Source organism: Helianthus annuus, chromosome 14, assembly GCF_002127325.2.
Source record: "Helianthus annuus cultivar XRQ/B chromosome 14, HanXRQr2.0-SUNRISE, whole genome shotgun sequence".
In the NCBI taxonomy this organism is placed as follows: Eukaryota; Viridiplantae; Streptophyta; class Magnoliopsida; order Asterales; family Asteraceae; genus Helianthus; species Helianthus annuus.
The window spans coordinates 63,494,097-63,503,929 of NC_035446.2; positions in this window are offsets into that span (position 1 = coordinate 63,494,097).

Genomic DNA, 9,833 nt, shown 5'->3' on the forward strand with positions numbered 1-9,833 from the left:
CCTTCAGGTCTACTACAACAATTAGAGATGCCAGTATGGAAGTGGGAACTTATCACAATGGATTTTGTTACTAAGTTACCCAAAACCATAAAAGGTAATGATGCGATTTGGGTAATTATGGATCGATTAACCAAATCTGCTCACTTTCTACCTACGAAACCTTTAGCATGGAAAGATTGGCAAAGTTGTATGTAGATAAGGTCGTATCTTTACATGGAGTTCCACTCTCCATTATATCAGAGAGAGATAGTCGGTTCACTTCCCATTTTTGGAAAAGCTTCCAAGAAGCAATGGGAACTCGACTAAACCTTAGTACTGCATATCATCCACAAACAGACGGGCAAAGTGAAAGGACGATCCAAACTCTAGAAGACATGCTCCGAGCATGTGTAATTGATTTTGGTGGTAATTGGGATAACCATTTACCCTTAATTGAATTCTCCTATAATAATAGTTATCACTCAAGTATCGTGTGACACCTGTGTCACTTCAGCCATCAAACAAATACCAACCCAATGAAATATTGTATTTCATACTTGGGATTTGTATAAACATGTGTATCATTCGCACATATTAACTCTTGTTCGATTTCGGGCTTTAGATCACTTTTTAGAGGGTTATAAGCGCACTGATGCGTAAATATAACCAGTTTAATGCAACAAACACTCCGGAATAGTGACATAGGATTAACATACCTTAAATAACCTTTACATAACTTAGAAATAAGTTTTGGAAGGTTTGGTATGCCGAAATCAAGTTTATTCGCTTACAGGGATTAAATTCGACAAACTGCGAAAGTATGCCAATTTGAACTGTAATGAACCTTCTGGAACTTGACCATAAGTTAAACATACACTAAATATCCTTTACATAGCTTAGAAATAGGCTTTGAGGTATTCGGTGTGCTAAAATAAACTTTTTGGTCATTGAGGGACTAAAAGCGTCAAAAAGTGCATAAGTTTGCATTTTCGTGCATAACATACGTTCTGAATATATCCGGACATCCAAAAATTTATGTAATCATTAAAATATTTTATTTTAGTGATTGGCATAATAAAATTCCATTCGTCGCGTAATTTGGATCATTTTTGCGTTCATTACGATTTCCGTCGTAATTAACCGAACAACGCAACCGTACGACCAAACAAACCGACATCCAAGATGTTTTTGAGCATATTTTAAGTTCCCTATACTTTAACTTTATTTTAGAGCCTTGAAATGGGGTTAACGGGGCTTAAAAGTGCAAAACAATCATGTTTTACAAGTGCAGGGACCATTTTTGAAATTTCTGGCAGATACATTGAACTTGGTCCACTTTTGAGATTTGATGGTTTTAAACCCATGGTTTTGCAATACCATGGGCTGATATTTAATGGTTATTACAATTCTATGGGCTCATATTAGGGGCTCCCATGGTTTTACAAAACCATGGGCACATGTGTACGGTTGAGATTAAATCACGTTTTTCGACGAACGATCTTAACGGTTCAAGGAAATCTATAAATACACAACCCAACTTCATTCATTTCCCACATTTAATCTGATTCAAAGCTTTCTAAGTGGAAGTATATACTTCCTACCAGAAAGCGAATCGGGTTAAATCTTGCGGGGACCTTCTGTAAGTATTCTTTCGCGTTTTTCATTCGTTTTAGCGTTAAAGTCAAACTGCGTTTGACGTTCTGCATTGACCAGTTTATGGTCAATGCGAAGTTCGTTTGAACTTCATAACGTGAGCGTAATCACGATGGTTATAGTCCCTAGTGACTATACCTACTGATTTCCACGTTATCTAGGCTCAGTGACGAGTCGTAGTTTCGGCCAAAATGCGTTTACTCGCGTATTTTGTAACCAAACTACTCTAGGGTATCAAAACCGTTTGTTTTGATACCAAACCTGTTTTCTAACCTTACTAAACATGTTCTAGCATGTTTAGCTCATCGCTTTTAGATTTGTGCTTGTTTAGGGTCGTAAAGGTAAGTTGTATATACTTTCGAACCCGACCCATTTGGTCGATCATTAGGATCCGACCAAACACTATAGGTGACCATAGTTGTATATAAAATAACCTTTTAAGGTTATACCTTATGGGCACGTCGTTTAAGTAGTTGTATGATAAGTAATTCTTATGCCTTAGGAAAATTACCAAAATGCCCTTTTTACACATAAATGCATTTTAAGCATATGTAACCTAAGTTTTGACATCTAAACTGATTACACAATAATATTAGACATGTTAAGGCATACATTACTTGTCATAGGACTAGTTAGGCGTTCCGAACGCGTTTTACGCGAACGACGCGTTAACGTAGCGTAAGCTACCTAAACGGGTCGTAATGGGTCGTAAGCACTTAGGTCGATCATTAGGATCCGACCAAACACTATAGGTGACCATAGTTGTATATAAAATAACCTTTTAAGGTTATACCTTATGGGCACGTCGTTTAAGTAGTTGTATGATAAGTAATTCTTATGCCTTAGGAAAATTACCAAAATGCCCTTTTTACACATAAATGCATTTTAAGCATATGTAACCTAAGTTTTGACATCTAAACTGATTAGACAATAATATTAGACATGTTAAGGCATACATTACTTGTCATAGGACTAGTTAGGCGTTCCGAACGCGTTTTACGCGAACGACGCGTTAACGTAGCGTAAGCTACCTAAACGGGTCGTAATGGGTCGTAAGCACTTAGGTTAGGTTTCATTTTAGTATGTAGGCTTTGCTAGACCATATCATATGAGTTCCAATACTCATTTGGTTTACGAAACCTCATACTATCCGATCCCCCAATTTAGGTCCGGTTATTTATGTAGTTATCTACATAGGGTGCCGTTTGATTCCGTGATCCCTCTGGCTTTGCTTGGTTGTTGTTCAAGACTTCTAAGCACCCTCAAGTGAGTACATAGTTCCCTCTTTTACTGTTTTTCAAACATTTTGGGGTGAAACACATGTGCCTACTTGTTACTTTCATGTTTTCATGTTTTCATATCATATACTTGCTATTTTCATTAGTACACTATTAGTACATGATTTCATTATGTTTTGCTATGTATGTTTACTTAACATGCTAGCACATTGTTTTACATTACATTTCTTTTGCTATGTATGTTTACTTAACATGCTAGCACATTGTTTTACATGACTTTTCTGCTTTGTATGTTAACTTAGCATACTTAGTACATTTGATTTACATTACCTTTTCATGCTATGTATGTTCATCATACTAGTACATTGTTTTACATCACATCACATGCTATGTATGTTCATTTAGTCCATACTTAGTACATTCACATCACATCACATGCTTACATTCGGTATAACATTTGGTTTGTAAAAACGGGACTTATATACATTCATTAACATTAGCTACGCCGCTCAATAGTAAGTAATGGTACCATAGGACTTGACAAATCCCGTTCCTGACATCCTGGGTTGGTTTGGATGAAAGGAATGACTGAATCCGAAAACATTTCACATTGATAACCTTTACTTAAGGTTATCCGTCTGTCTCAAGGCTTGAATGTATGCGTTTAACACACCGCATAAATGTTAGTATCAGTATAGCATGCATTTCCACAAAACATAAAATTGATTTAAACTGAGTTTTACTTCAATACTTTGTTTTGTGCATTTTCACCTATGGTTTAGTGATACATATTTCACTTACCATACATGACATTTTGTTTACACATTACATGATTGACATTTGACATAGACATTTTTGACATGGTTTTCAAAATGACATTTGACAATTGGTTTAGACATGGGCAATTTACATTGGTGGTTTGTTTGGGGAAGTGATTTAAGTAACGAGATGTGTGTAATATGATGCAAGCATGGTGGATACGCCGCTGGTACTTCCTATATATAAGTGCTTGTATCATATTACATATCGTAGCGTTATTTGAAATATCTCAATTTGGACTTATACATTTTACACAAATAACCTGTTTTTCACAAGACTTTGTTTTACAAAACATTTTATTTTACAAACTATTTTACTTGGTTATTCATTTAACCATACATTATACTTTATTTATATATATCATTTTTATCGCTTTTCAAATGATTTTCAAAATAAAACATTCTACAAGGATCATGACTGACTTTTGTTAAACAACTTTTTTTTCCAAACTTATAAGTCATGAATCCTAAATCAATAAAACCTATGTACTCGCCGGCATTTTTATGCTGACGTACCTATTTTCACATGTGTTTCAGGAGATGATGCATAGGATTGATCAAGATACACATAGGCGGACTTGGGCCTTAGTGACAATAAAAGATGCAAGACTAGTTAATTATGTTATATTTCTTTGTTTGTTTTGACATTGTAGCACACTTAATCAATAAAACAAAATTTCAATTTTCCATGTGTGATGAAACAATGATTCTGTTACAACACTCCCCGACGATTCCGCCACGTTTTGTTGTTTTATGTGGTCGGGGTGTGACAGAAAAGTTGGTATCAGAGCTCATGGTTATAGGGAATTAGGTTATTAGTAATGCTTTGACCTAGTCTATAACCTTCCTAGGAACCTAACGCGAGTTTACTTGCGTTTAGTCATAAAACAATACCGTCACCTATCCTTAGGAGACAACCACAACAAGAACATAAATTCAAAACCGCTTTGAAAACTAATCATCTGTTCTAGGATGATTTATTATATGCTTTTGAACCCTTCCAGTTTGATTATTGGCCTAGTGCCTTCTAAGTTTTCAAAATCCCGTCAAGGTTTTGGGTTCTAAATAATGTGAACACGTGCAAACCGGAAGAGTGAATGCCTGTACTCTGAGTTTTCTGTCTAAGGCTAGAGTGTTCGTACAAATCCGCAGTATCGGACCAGTCACTCTTACCTGGGAACTCTTGGGGTGAGTGTTCACTTATAGGCAAGCATGTCTTCAGCGATACATTATTATGACCCGTTTGCTTTGATTTGTCACCATCTCATTTGTTTGCCTTAGGTAACAAACAAATGATCGCAATTTTTATGTGTTGCCATTCTGTTTTGATTATCCGATAACCTTTCACTTGCTTCTTCCTATGCCTTTCATTTCCTTCTAGAATGTCTCTTCATCTCAGCAACGGTCAAATGTCCGAGCAAACAGCCAAATTTGCCCAGCAAATAGGCGAAGTGATACTGAAGTCTGTGGATCTAGGCATTGCCATGTCTCGTCTCAAAAAATGTAGCCACTCAAGAGTCACCGAAGGAAGCAGAAGTCAGGCCTGCACCAAAATCAAGGAAGCGTAAGGCTTCAAGGAAACCCGCAGCAGTTACACCTAATCAAGCGGGACCTAGCCAAGTGGTATCGCCACCAGCTAGGAAATCGTACATAGGAACTGCCCCATGGTGCAAACGATGCAACCGTCATCATTCAAACCTCGTACCCTGCTCCAAATGTACCTACTGTGGACGGTTGGGACATTTGATTAACATATGCCGCTTTGCTATCCAGAACAAAGCTGCTATAAACCTTGCTGCTACCCAACTCCAAGTCAACCCTACTCAAGCTCGTTTCCCGTTTGGTGCTCGCTACAACTATGGCGAGACGAGCCATTTCAGGAACAACTTCCCGAAGATTGTCAATGCAAATTCAACCCTTGGATGAGCATTTGGCTAAGCAAAAGATGTTGCTGTCTTATGCCTTTGTCTCCTTTGTTTTCTTGTACTGTGAAACAATTTGCCTTGTTCATAAATAAAAGTTTTTGTTCGCAATTCTGATGTACAAGTGTAGTTACATGTATGGCATTTCCCTATGATATCTACATCAAGGAACTATGTTCCTTACGAACTACTCTTGTGATTCTCCCTTTCAAGTGATCACTCATGATTTCCTCGAAAATTTTAAGTACTCGTTTCATTCTAGAGACGAAGTACAAGAAATAAAGCGAAATTATGAGTAATCGTGCTTCTGCACATCTGTGCCTTTAAACCTTTGGTTAGATAACTAAGGTTATTTTCAAATCTCATACCCATTACGTTCTGATTTTTCAACATGCATAACATGAGTTTTCAAAACAACATTCATAATTTCAAAAACATTTTATATATAGTTCGAAAACATTTTTAATATAGTATATTTACTTAACATATCAAATGCATGATTTCAAAAGCATGTCTATATTTTCAAAAAAAAAAAAAAAACAACCTCCATGATTTCAAAAACATTGTCTATGTTTTCAAAAACAACCTTTATGATTTCAAAATGTTACTAATACAGTATAATTACTTATACCAAGTGCATGATTTCAAAAGCATCATTCATATTTTCAAAAACCTTATACATAATTTCAAAATTCATCTTGCATGATTTTAAAACATTTTTTTTATATATACCTACCTAATACACCTACTTTATGATTTCAAAAGTATTATATAAGGTTCCAAAAACATTGAACACGTTTTAGAACCCCATGCATAGTTTTCAAAGTATTTTCCTCATTCATTGACTTAACCTTCAAATTCCACTTCATATGTCGCCTTGGCATATCTAGCATCTCAACTTGATAAGCATTTTATATCTCATGTTTTGATTTGAGCACATCCAGTGCAAGGTTTCAAAACACCCTCAACTTCTAAAATCCATATGGGATCTTTTTATCTTCACAATTAGATCCTTGTGGATAATTGTCATTCAAATCAGAATCCTTAATTGGATTCCTTGTGTACCTAAATTCGAACATCTCAATTCTTTATAATCGAAATCGAATTTCCTCTTTAAGATCTTTCTATTTTCATAGTTAGATTCTTGATAATGTTTAAAAGTACCAAATGAAATCCACAGATTGGATTCCTGGTATGCTTTGAATATCCGTGTCCAAAGATAACAAATCAAATTAAACAATTATGTGATTTTGTGTATATGCATTTTGTGTTTTCTTTTATGCATTTCGTGTTTTTGTATACTCTGGATATTCGTTATCCAAATCCTCGTAGAACCTTTCATATCTTCATATGAGGGATTCGTAGTAGGATATTCAAAAAGGTACTACCTTAAATCCTTATTGGGCTTCTACGAGATAGTCAAGACCCTTGGATTATATAGTACCATTCCATGATTCAAAAAGAGACCCTTTGAGTGGTCTAAAAAATTGATTCAGAATCTGGTTAAGAATGACATATGATGATATAAGCTGAAAAGACTCCTTGGTGGTCTAGAAATCATTTATTGACTCAATTAAAAAGGACCCCAGTATGGTCTAATCACAATCATCACCGGCTCGTTCATTGTTTCCTTCCCCTACACATTATAAGATCCACTACGTGACTATGCAAGGAATTACATAATTATGGATGCATACATAATTATGAAGTTCAGTGCACGGAAACCACGGTAAGACTTATTATGTGTAAGAACCAATAGTAGCGACCGTAACAAAATGTGAACAATGTAATAGAGGTACGGTGGACGCACCAATAATGCTTTATATACTTGTATATAAGTGACCCTCTCACGTTGCAAGCATGATGTTATTTAAGGTTACTAGAAGTTCAGGACTCTAACCAGTGTTGTTCGATCTTTTCAACTTCATGTTTCAAGCTCTCACAAGTTTCCTCTAAATAAATTTCGGGACGAAATTTCCTGAAGTAGGGGAGACTGTGACACCTGTGTCACTTCAGCCATCAAACAAATACCAACCTAATGAAATATTGTATTTCATACTTGGGATTTGTATAAACATGTGTATCATTTGCACATATCAACTCTTGTTCGATTTCGGGCTTTAGATCGCTTTTTGGAGGGTTATAAGCGCACTGATGCGTAAATATAACCAGTTTAATGCAACAAACACTCCGGAATAGTGACATAGGCTTAACATACCTTAAATAACCTTTACATAACTTAGAAATAAGTTTTGGAAGGTTTGGTATGCCGAAATCAAGTTTATTCGCTTACAGGGATTAAATTCGACAAACTGCGAAAGTATGCCAATTTGAACTGTAACGAACCTTCTGGAACTTGACCATAAGTTAAACATACACTAAATATCCTTTACATTGCTTAGAAATAGGCTTTGAGGTATTCGGTGTGCTAAAATAAACTTTTTGGTCATTGAGGGACTAAAAGCGTCAAAAAGTGCATAAGTTTGCATTTTCGCGCATAACTTACGTTCTGAATATATCCAGACATCCAAAAATTTATGTAATCATTAAAATATTTTATTTTAGTGATTGGCATAATAAAATTCCATTCGTCGCGTAATTTGGATCATTTTTGCGTTCATTACGATTTCCGTCGTAATTAACCGAACAACGCAACCGTACGACCAAACAAACCGACATCCAAGATGTTTTTGAGCATATTTTAAGTTCCCTATACTTTATCTTTATTTTATAGCCTTGAAATGGGGTTAACGGGGCTTAAAAGTGCAAAACAATCAAGTTTTACAAGTGCAGGGACCATTTTTGAAATTTCTGGCAGATACATTGAACTTGGTCCACTTTTGAGATTTGATGGTTTTAAACCCATGGTTTTGCAATACCATGGGCTGATATTTAATGCTTATTACAATTCTATGGGCTCATATTAGGGGCTCCCATGGTTTTACAAAACCATGGGCACATGTGTACGGTTGAGATTAAATCACGTTTTTCGACGAACGATCTTAATGGTTCAAGGAAATCTATAAATACCCAACCCAACTTCATTCATTTCCCACATTTAATCTGATTCAAAGCTTTCTAAGTGGAAGTATATACTTCCTACCTGAAAGCGAATCGGGTTAAATCTTGCGGGGACCTTCTGTAAGTATTCTTTCGCGTTTTTCATTCGTTTTAGCGTTAAAGTCAAACTGCGTTTGACTTTCTGCATTGACCAGTTTATGGTCAATGCGAAGTTCGTTTGAACTTCATAACGTGAGCGTAATCACGATGGTTATAGTCCCTAGTGACTATACCTACTGATTTCCACGTTATCTAGGCTCAGTGACGAGTCGTAGTATCGGCCAAAATGCGTTTCCTCGCGTATTTTGTAACCAAACTACTCTAGGGTATCAAAACCGTTTGTTTTGATACCAAACCTGTTTTCTAACCATACTAAACATGTTCTAGCATGTTTAGCTCATCGCTTTTAGATTTGTGCTTGTTTAGGTTCGTAAAGGTAAGGGATCTAATCAATCGCTTATACTTTTGAACCCGACCCATTTATTCGATCATTAGGATCCTTCCAAACACTATAGGTGGCCATAGTTGTATATAAAATAACCTTTTAAGGTTATACCTTATGGTCACGTCGTTTAAGTAGTTGTATGATAAGTAATTCTTATGCCTTAGGAAAATTACCAAAATGCCCTTTTTACGCATAAATTCATTTTAAGCATATGTAACCTAAGTTTTGACATCTAAACTGATTAGACAATAATATTAGACATGTTAAGGCATACATTACTTGTCATAGGACTAGTTAGGCGTTCCGAACGCGTTTTACACGAACGACGCGTTAAAGTAGCGTAAGCTACCTAAACGGGTCGTAATGGGTCGTAAGCACTTAGGTTAGGTTTCATTTTAGTATGTAGGCTTTACTAGACCATATCATATGAGTTCCAATACTCATTTGGTTTACGAAACCTCATACTATCCGATCCCCCAATTTAGGTCCGGTTATTTATGTAGTTATCTATATAGGGTGCTGTTTGATTCCGTGATCCCTCTAGCTTTGCTTGGTTGTTGTTCAAGACTTCTAAGCACCCTCAAGTGAGTACATAGTCCCCTCTTTTACTGTTTTTCAAACGTTTTGGGGTGAAACACATGTGCCTACTTGTTACTTTCATGTTTTCATGTTTTCATATCATATACTTGCTATTTTCATTAGTACACTATTAGTACAT